The sequence below is a fragment of the Lygodium microphyllum genome, chromosome 3 (assembly GCF_053477565.2).
Source record: "Lygodium microphyllum isolate KBCC chromosome 3, Lygodium_microphyllum_v1.1.10, whole genome shotgun sequence".
Taxonomy (NCBI): Eukaryota; Viridiplantae; Streptophyta; class Polypodiopsida; order Schizaeales; family Lygodiaceae; genus Lygodium; species Lygodium microphyllum.
In genome coordinates this window covers 101,934,365-101,944,121 of record NC_141137.1, presented here as the reverse complement: position 1 = coordinate 101,944,121, position 9,757 = coordinate 101,934,365, and positions in this window count along the sequence as shown.

The window sequence follows — 9,757 nt, the reverse complement described above, 5'->3', positions numbered from 1 at the left end:
CATGACATGTGGCTGGACACTTGTCTTGTGCTACTCCACTTTCCCCTTTTGTACTAGCTCTCCCCTCTCCTATAAATAAGAGCTCTTTTTTCTTCATTGATCATCATTTTTCTTTGCTGTAAACTCATGTACAGCACCCACAGATAGCCAGAAACTGGCCCCATCCATCCCCATCATCATCCCCCACTTCTCCATTATCAAATTCCTCCATATTCCCTCTTCTATCACTGCTGTATTACAAGACAGCAAGCTTGTAAATTCATTACAGCACCTCCTTCTTGAGCTATTTCTTCCATTTTAGCTACAAGAAGCAAGCTCTATCCCTGTACTGCGGATCAACGATGGAGAAAGGCTGAATTTCCCTTTTTCTTCTCTCATACTGTAAAGAAATCAGTTCTTATCATTGCATAATAGATAATGCATGTGTTTGTACATCTTTGCATGATCTTGTGAGAGTGAGAATTACTTCTTCTCACTCTCAGGTTGATTGTAACTGAGCTCTTCCCTAAGGGACTTGGGTTGAGCAGAAATACATTCCTTCGGGGGGGGTTGCCCATCTTCAACCCTCAATCTTGTCTCCATTACTTTTACATTTTTATGGCTGTAATTTTGTGAGTAATTTTCATTTTCAGCTTTAAGTGTTCATTCTCTTTTCTATTAAATCTCGAAAACAAGCAAATATCATAATTGTTAAGCATACTACGTTGTTCGGGGCGTTTACAGTGGTATCAGAGCTTTGGCTCGGTCCTCACCCCCAACACTGGTAGTGCTTATAACTATAAGTTTGTTTGTTTTCAGCCCTTGCATTGAGTGCTTGAGCATATTTTTTTTCTTTAGTCTCAATGGATCAATCGAGTGCTATCCTTCAAGCCATTCAAAGTCTTAGAGAGGAGAATCAGCAAATTCGTGAGCAACTTCTCAAACTAGAAAAAGTTGAGAATCCCAAAGAATTCAAGGAAAGAAGCCCATCTACTTCAAGAAGACAAAGCCATACCAATGAAAGGAGCCGATCAAGAAGTCCAACTACTTCTAAGAGGCAGTCCCATTCTACTTCAAGACAAAGAAAGAGATCGCGTCGAAGCTCATCCTCTTCTTCAAAGTCATCTGGCGCCTATTCTGATGGATCCTCTTCTAGTAATGAAGAGTCACACCCTTCTCGTGGAAGACCTCATCATCGTCAAAGGCATCGACATTCTTCACCCTCGTCTCCATCTTCATCCCCATCAAGCACTTCATCATCTTCAACCTCAAGATCCGAGCATGGACGAAGGCATAAGAAGAAGAAGAAGAAGACTAAGTCACTATCTCAACTTGAAAAGAAGATCAAGTTCAGTATGTATGATGGTTCCCGAAATCCTGATCTTCTTCTGAAGTTTATTCGTCAATTTCAAATTTTGTATGATCGTGACAAGTATAAAGAAAAAGAAAAGATTAAGTTTGCAGCTTTACATTTAACCGACTTAGCCCATACTTGGTGGACGGGGTTGGAATATGATCATGCTGCCCCAAAATCATGGCGGTCCTTTGTTCACCTGATACAAAGCCAATTTCTTCCTGTTCATTTCAAAAGAGATGTAAAAATGGAATGGGATCGGCTTTGGCAAAGGAAAAATGAGTCACTTGGTGACTATACCAAGAGATTTTGGGAGCTACTTTTGAAGGTCCAACATTTCAAGAAGATCAGCAGTTCGGAAAAGCTTAGGAAGTTTCAAGGAGGTTTGCATTTTAAACTTCGTACTGCTCTTAATCATTATCATTGTTCTAGTCTCAGGGAACTCATTGACCATGCTGAGACATGGGAAATGGAGCATAATGGCAACAAATCATTCCAAAAGAATGATAAGAAGAGAGTAGCTGATGATGAGGAGTATTCAGCCCCAAATGAAAGACAAAAACAGTGGCAAAAGCAGCCATCAAATCAAAAGAAGATGAAGCCCTATGCACCTCCTAATGCTCCTCAATTTCGCTCCAATCTATACCCACAAGCAAAGAAATTTTCCGAAGAAGAAAAGCAACGCTTCATGAAAGAAGGGAAGTGCTTTAAATGTGGACAAACAGGCCACATAGCGAAGCAATGTCCAAACAAGGGACAAAGCAAGGTTTCTGACAACAAGCCTAAGTCGCCAGTGAAAATCAATGCTATCAGTGATGTAGTTGCAAACACAACTCACACTCCAGAGACGCGCAAATTATTAAAAGCTTGGGGACAGTTGCAAGGTAAGCAAGCACTATTCTTGATAGATCTTGGGGCGAATGAAAATATTATTTCCTTGCAATTAGCTAAAGAGCTTGGATTAAAGAATGAAGAGATGGACACTCTGGCAGAAGTTCGCCAAGCTTTAAATGCTGATGAAGGTGACACAGTGAAGACTGTGATACCCTACATTGGCAAGCTCAAGTTTCAAATTCAAGGCTATAGTGACGAAGATACCTTCTGTATCGGAGACCTTGATGGTTGCGATGTGATTCTTGGCATGCCCTGGAATCATAGAGTAGATTCAACCATCTTGTCTCAGAAAAAGAAGGTAGAACTCACCAACAAAGGCAAGAAGTACGAGATCCAAGCTGGAGTTTCTGGAGACACCATACCTATGGTAAGCCATATGCAAGTCTCTAGAGCAATTAAGGATTGTGTTCAATGTTGTCTGTTTTATGTCACTGATGTAAAAGATAATATGAATGCTAAAAACCAAGAGCAACTTCAGCTCTTGGAAAAGTATAAAGATTGTTTTTCGGAAGATCTTCCTTATCAGCTTCCCCCAGAAAGGCCAGAAGACCATCATATTGATATTATCCCGGGTAGTTCTCCTCCTAATATAGCGCCATACCGTGTGAGCCGTCCTCAACAAGAAGAAATCAGAAAGCAAGTCGAAGACCTACTCAACCGTGGGCTAATTAGGCCAAGTAGCTCACCATTTTGTTCACCTGTTCTTCTCGTTCAAAAGAAAGATGGCACATTCAAGATGTGCATTGATTATCGAGCCCTCAACAAAATCACCGTGAAGAATCGGTTTCCTATTCCCAGAATTGACGACATTTTGGATCGTCTAGGAGGCTCAAAGGTTTTCAGCCGCATTGATTTAAAGAGTGGTTATCATCAAATTAGGGTAATACCACAAGATGTACACAAAACTGCTTTCCGCACTTCATACGGTCTTTATGAATTCTTGGTGGTTCCTTTCGGATTAACCAATGCACCAGCCACCTTTAATCGAATGATGGAGCGCATCTTTAGAGAGCATCGACAATATGTTGGTACTTTCTTTGATGATATTCTTGTCTTTAGCAAGAATGAAGAGGATCATCATCAACACTTGGAAATTGTTCTACAATTACTACAACAAAATCAACTATCGGTAAATGGTAAAAAGAGTGAATTTTTCATGCATAAAATAAATTACCTTGGGCATGTCATCTCTTCTGAAGGGATTCAGATGGATCCTGAAAAGATCAGGATAATCCAAGAATGGCCTCATCTTCGTGATGTACATGAGGTGCGATCGTTTCTTGGCTTATGTTCTTATTACCACCGCTTCATCAAGCATTTTGCACATATGGCTTCTCCACTTCATGACCTTACAAAGAAGAAGATCTCTTTCCAATGGAAGGAAAAAGAGAAGGCAGCCTTCACAAGGCTGAAAACAGCTCTTACTTCTGGACCTGTTCTTATCATTCCAGATCTGGTAAAACCATTTGTGGTGGAAGCAGATGCTTGCGGTGATTGTATTGGTGCAGTGCTAAATCAAGAAGGCCATGCCGTAGCCTTTGAAAGCCGCCGTCTAAATGATGTGGAGAAAAGGTATGACATTTATGAAAAGGAGCTCTTAGCAGTGGTTCATGCTTTAAAGATATGGAAACATTATCTTTTAGGCAATGAATTCCTTATTAAAACCGATCATCAAAGCTTGAAGTATTTCAAGACTCAAAAGCATTTGCAGGAGAAACATGCAAGATGGGAAAATTTCTTGTCTATGTTTCATTTTCAAATTATGTACACTCCAGGGAAACAAAATATAGTTGCTGATGCACTTTCTAGAGTGCCTCGCATTGCAACTATTACAGTGGCTCATCATGAAGATTTTCAAACGATGAAGAATACTTATGATGAAGATACTGATTTTGCAGCAGTTTGGTCAAATTTACAGCAAGGAGGTTCTCATCCAGATTATTCCATCAAAGATGGTTACCTTCTCATGAACAATCGCCTTTGTGTCACTCTTCCTGTTCGACAAAAGGTGCTTAAAGAAAGTCATGAACCCCCTTATGCAGGGCATAGAGGGAGGGCAGCCACTCTAAGTGCAATTGAGCGCTACTTTTATTGGCCAACATTACGAAAAGATACACATAACTTCATCGAGGCTTGCCTAGTATGCCAAAAATCCAAATATGATAGACAGAAGATTCCAGGATTATTGCAACCTCTTCCAGCGCCCAAAGATCCATGGGAATCTATCACAATGGATTTCATCTCAGGTATTCCAAGAACACCTCAAGGTCATGATATGATTTGGGTCATAATTGATAGATTCAGCAAACAATCACATTTTATTCCATGTCATAAAACATTAAAATCCGCACAAGCTGCAAGACTTTTCATTCAACATATCTTCAGATTACATGGTATGCCTTCTGAGATCATTTCAGATAGAGACTCCAAATTTACAAGTAACTTTTGGCGTGCTTTATTTGAGAATTTGGGAACCACTTTAAAGTTCTCCTCAGCTTTTCATCCTCAAACTGATGGCCAAACAGAGGTGATGAATCTCACTCTTTTGGATATGTTGAAAGCTTATGTTAGTGAACATAAGTCACAATGGGAGAAATATCTTCCATTATTGGAGTTTGCTTACAACAATACAATGCACTCATCCACAGGGAAAGCTCCAAATGAAATAGTACAGGGTAAAGTGATTCCTCCTCCAATTATTCGCACTAAAGATAAGATTTTTGCTGCTGATGAGTTTGCTTCAGATTTAAAAACAACAATGGATCAAGTTCGAGCCACTATCAAAGTTGCGCAAGAGCGACAAAAGAAGCAAGCAGATAAACGAAGAAGACATTTGGCTTTTGAAAAAGGTCAATATGTCTTGCTAAAGTTTGATAAAAGCAGGCTCAAACAAGGTTCTGGTCAAAATTCATCTTTTCCAAAGCTCTCCAGTAGATACTTTGGACCCTTCAAAGTGATTGAGAAAATAAATGAAGTTTCTTATCGACTTGAGCTTCCTACTCATTGGAAAATACACAATGCTTTTCATGTAAGTTTGCTAAAACCTTACATAGGACCAGAACCAAAGGAACCCATTACTGAAGATCCCCAAGAAGTTGAAGAAACAAAGCAACTCTTGGAACCTGAAAAGATTTTGTTTCTCAAGGATCGAACCACGAGAAGTGGCCTTGTGACACGAAAATTCTTGCTAAAATTCAAGAATCTACCCACCACAGATGCACAGTGGGTAGATGAAAAATTCATGAAGGATTACCCAAATATTCTACAACAATATCAAGAAGATTTTCAGCTGAGGACAGCTGAATAAAAGCCAGAGGGCTGTCACAACTCTATAGAAATAGAATTTGTATCCTTTTTCATTAATTTATCTATATAATGATTTATTAAATTTATTTCCTTTGCACTAATTAGATATAAAGAAAAGTGCATTGGAGCTGGCCACTGATGAGTGGTCACAGGTTATGGTGGACCCACACGGTGGGTTAGAGAAAAGATAGTTCACACTTCCACCTATATGACCCGATTGGGCGCCTGTGACTAGAACTCACGCATATCAGGGTTAGACTCGCACACAGAAAGGATTGATGCCTTGAAGTGTGGGCTAGATCCACCAGAACAGACAGTTACAATCAACAAGATGGCATGATCATGAAATGCTTGTATAATGTGCATGTGTGGGCTGAAAGCTTGAAATGCACATTTCTTTGCATAGGAAAGTCACATGAAGATTCGGATACCATTTTTGCGATGTACACGGAAAAAGCTTTCATATGATATCCATATTGGGGGGGGGGGTCCCTAAATTCTAGGAGATCCCTAAATTTTAGGAGGTCCCTAAATTTTAGGAGCCTCGAATTAGCCTAAAAATGCTAGTCCTAAAAAATAGGGATGTCATTCTAAAAATAGTAAGTTCTGTACTCTGACTGTGCTTACTAAATTTGGATGTTTCTATTCTTGACAGTATTCAACCCAAAAAGGAAGGCCATAAAGAAGAGACAAGTGTCAAGACACTTGTCACACAAGTTTCCAAGTGTCCCACCACTTGTCACATCTCATGACATGTGGCTGGACACTTGTCTTGTGCTACTCCACTTTCCCCTTTTGTACTAGCTCTCCCCTCTCCTATAAATAAGAGCTCGTTTTTCTTCATTGATCATCATTTTTCTTTGCTGTAAACTCATGTACAGCACCCACAGATAGCCAGAAACTGGCCCCATCCATCCCCATCATCATCCCCCACTTCTCCATTATCAAATTCCTCCATATTCCCTCTTCTATCACTGCTGTATTACAAGACAGCAAGCTTGTAAATTCATTACAGCACCTCCTTCTTGAGCTATTTCTTCCATTTTAGCTACAAGAAGCAAGCTCTATCCCTGTACTGCGGATCAACGATGGAGAAAGGCTGAATTTCCCTTTTTCTTCTCTCATACTGTAAAGAAATCAGTTCTTATCATTGCATAATAGATAATGCATGTGTTTGTACATCTTTGCATGATCTTGTGAGAGTGAGAATTACTTCTTCTCACTCTCAGGTTGATTGTAACTGAGCTCTTCCCTAAGGGACTTGGGTTGAGCAGAAATACATTCCTTCGGGGGGGGTTGCCCATCTTCAACCCTCAATCTTGTCTCCATTACTTTTACATTTTTATGGCTGTAATTTTGTGAGTAATTTTCATTTTCAGCTTTAAGTGTTCATTCTCTTTTCTATTAAATCTCGAAAACAAGCAAATATCATAATTGTTAAGCATACTACGTTGTTCAGGGCGTTTACAATTTGATTGCAGACCTTGGTATGACAGATGCTATGCCTACACTACATTCGGATTCTATGAGTGCCATTCACTTGGCCAAGAATCCAGTCTTCCATATGCGAAGATGAAACATATTGAGGTGAGGTATCACTTCATTCACGAGGTCGTTGAGGACAAGTCTGTTGACCTTGTCAAGATTTCGACTGAGTAGAATCTTACAAACTTGCTCATGAAAAGCCTCAATACCGAGCGCTTTGCCTTCCTCAAGAGGTTGATGGGCATTGGATGAGATGACGTCTTTTTCCTCATCCTGTTGTACATGTGTACATGTTGTACTGTCTTTTCTTTTTTCTCTCTCACTGGAGCATATTCGCCTTTAAGTAGGAGGTTGTTGGGGGTAAAGGCACCTCCGCTTAGTAGCCCATGTATTACTACACTGATAGTACCCGCCACTGCACACTACAAGTGGCGGGCACTCATCACAGTCACATTCTTTATTCTTTTAGTGACAGTTTGAATAAAGGAAGACCCAGCCACACATTGTGGTTGTTGGAGTTCCCATTTCTTGTCTCTCTCTTTCTTGCTCTTGCTCTCCCGCCATAGCTCTCGCGTGCAAGCTTCAATCCTTCTCACCTTTCATCTCTCTTTGTGCAAGTCATAAATGTGCATGGCCTCATCTAATACTTCCTTGAGATTGGGCCTATCCAATGTCGAGTTGCTAGTCATAGCTTCATAAATCTACTCATCTCCACTATCTTTTATAGAGTCATTGGTAATGGCTTTAAAATTGGGTCTCTCTACAAAGAGGATTTTGTTTATACAGTGCCTTGGACCTTGGAGATGTAGTCTTTCATACTCTTTCTCTCCTACTACTAGAGGGTTATGAGTCATACAATGAGGTTGTCCCCATATCCAACTTCTATAAAATGTATGATGAATAGATTCTTGAGGGAAAAGAATTGAGACTCCTTAGAAGTGTCCATTCTAGTGAACCAAGTTCTTCCTTTATTACCTAGGAAAAGCCTAAAGGCATGCGTCTTCTTTGAGTCAAGATTGAGGTTATTAGCCTTGTAGACCCACTTAAATTGATCTATGAAACTATAGGGGTCATTCCCTACTCTAGACTCATTGAGTAATGAATTGGCCACATGGGTTCTAATATGAAGGGCATAGGAGTTGTCAAGTAGTCTCCTTTGCACCATCAATGTGCCTTGTACTTTGACTTAGAATTATTAGCTATAACCTTCAAATTGTAAACTTGCTTATATGGAAATTGATTTTTCCATACACTAAATAGCAACGAGAATGCATGTGAACATTGCCCTTATGATTGTTAATCACTTACCCTACACACACAAAACATGCTTTTAAAATTTTCATGCATTTAATAGTAAGAGTGTGTATGCACATTGCTCGTGTCCCCTACATACACAAAACATGCTTTCAAAATACGCATACATTGAATGACAAAAGTTCACATAAGCATTGCCCTTGCGAATGTTAATCCCTTGCCTTGCATACAGTCAAAATGCCGTTGTGAATGTTAATCCCTTACCTTACATACACTCAACATGCTTATTTATACACTTAACATGTTTTAAAAATAGGCATCCATTAAATAGCAAGAGTGCACATGAGCATTGCCCTTGCGAATGTGAACCACTTAACCATCCAGTATGAGAGTTGGTGGGACATCTCAATCCTCACATTGCATTTCATTTGCCTCTTGAGCAAGGAAGAAAACTCTTTATATTTTGACCTTATAGCTTGAAGCTTCCATGGTAACTTGATCACTAAATTTTTGGCAAGCAAGTTGGGCTTTAGACCATGTATACACAAAAAATGTTGCTTATAACTAGTAATAAGAAATATCTGAACCCAACCCAATGATGTGTGGATTGAACAAAGGAGTGGTTTACCACTAAGGTAGCCACTCATTGTGTGTGTGCGCGCGTGTGTGTGTGCGCGTGCGTGTGCGCGTGCGTGAGTGTTTTACTTCAAGAGTTCTTTCTTGAAAGATAAAGATAGCTTTGTTTACGAGGTTTGAACATTATTAAAAGAATGTGCATTTGTAAGGTTCTCATTATTTAAACAATATGCATACATAGAATAGGAAGAGTGCACATGAATATTATTCGTGTGAATGTTAATCACTTACTTTTCATACATAAAACATGCTTACGTCTAGTAACAGGAAAGATCTAAACCCAGATGTGCAAGTTGATAAAAGGAGTGATTTAACACTAGAATAGCCACTCATTTTTTGGAGTGTGTGCATGCACACACACACACACACACACACACACACAAACAAACACACACACACACACACTGTGTGTGTGTGTGTGTGTGTGTGTGTGTGTGTGTGTGTGTGTGACTTTTCTTGAATAGAAAAAAGATGCATATAATGAATAGAAAGAGTGCAAGCGAGCATTACATTTATGAATGCCAATCACCTTAGCATACACTAAACATGCTTATGATCTTTAATAATATTCAAACCTTAAAACTCTCTTTGTGTGTGTGAGTGGAGAAGTGAGTGGATACCTAATGGTAATCCACTTGCTTTCTCTTTTGGGCTCAATGTACGTATATTTTTAAAGCACATTTGTGTATGTAGGGTAAGCGATTAACATTACAAGGGCAATGTTCATGTGCAACTCTTCCTACATAATGCTTATGTCCACTCTTCTTGTTCAACATATTCATCTGAATGCTCATGTGCATTGTTGCTATTCAATGCATGCATATTTTTAAGGCATTTATTGTGTGCATG